This window comes from Pundamilia nyererei, unplaced genomic scaffold (assembly GCF_000239375.1).
Source record: "Pundamilia nyererei isolate P.nyererei 1_Seehausen unplaced genomic scaffold, PunNye1.0 scaffold00497, whole genome shotgun sequence".
Taxonomy (NCBI): Eukaryota; Metazoa; Chordata; class Actinopteri; order Cichliformes; family Cichlidae; genus Pundamilia; species Pundamilia nyererei.
Window position 1 is genome coordinate 168,964 of NW_005187898.1, and position 1,348 is coordinate 170,311.

Sequence of the window (1,348 nt, forward strand, 5' to 3'; positions counted from 1 at the left end):
CTACTTTACTTACAATCAATGAACTATACCTGTCTTTATAGCAGATAATATGTCTACATTGATCTCTCTCTGTATACTAATGCAATAGAGATACATTTAAAAACTCACCAGAAGAAGACGCCTCCAAAATATTAAAAATCAATATTAACATCAGTCCCACTTTTCCAGACATCATGGCACTTCCAACAGACGCAACAGAGAAGACTTTCTGGGACACTTGCACTTTCACTTTTCAGGCTATACGCACAGATTCTTGATCTGATGTCAGCCAATGACGGCACCCTGATTAAGCCTCGTGTTCACCTCCTATGGCACTTCAAGTCATTAAGTTGTGGGGACGCCTCTGTTGCAGACAAACAGGGAAATAGATAGTGGGAGACAGAGAGTCTGTAAGTAGGCATCATTTATGGATACCATTGAAGGTACTCTAATGTAGCCCCTCTCCTATGTCCCTCTCAGGTTTCTCCCACACTCAGATCTTAGTTTGAAAGATCCGCGTTCCAGCCTTGAAATAATCAGATTGCAGAATCATTCAGGGTAGTTAGGAAGGTCTTTATTTGGGGTAAATCACACAATCTTCTGTTGGGCTACAAAACTTTATGCTCATATAGCTGATACATTAAGATGCCAGTTTAATATATGATTCAGATTGGCTGCAAATCCACTAAAATTATGTAAGTATATATATGTATAAAGTACATATAATAATAGTAAACATACAATCATATTTATCTTCTATTTATTTATATAAGCAGGCTGTGCCACTACTATTTTTAACTTACAGATCGATTAAGTACATATGTTTGCAAACAGCATGAACATACCAAACAACACATTAGCATGTGTATGTAGTAGTTTTTAAAATTAGAGGAAAGTTTCTAAACAGGTTTTGAGAATAATGGTTTAGATGTTTGATTTTGAAAGCTAAAAGTCAGAAGATACATCCAAATAAAGCCAAAGAAAAGCACTGAACCCAACCTTATCCAGATGTCACATATATTTCTCTGCACAGTTGGGAACAGAAATCCTTGAAACTTTGTTAACACCCTCAACAACATGTCTTTTCTACTAATTATTGAGGTTCACAGTGAACATTCACGATGTGCTTTGAATCTAGAAATTCTTCTGTCCTCAGATCAGTCATTCAGCATGGTGACATGATCACACCAGCAGGAGATTTACAGACCAGAAACATTTGAACTTGTAACTTACCACCAAGAGGATGTTTTCTATTTTTTTTAAAAAAAAATTGAATTCAAAAGTAGAACAGCAACAAGAACGCAAACACTGACACACCAACTGTCCGTCCAGCAGTTCCTCCTGGCTGACCTGCAGGTGAGAAACAGGT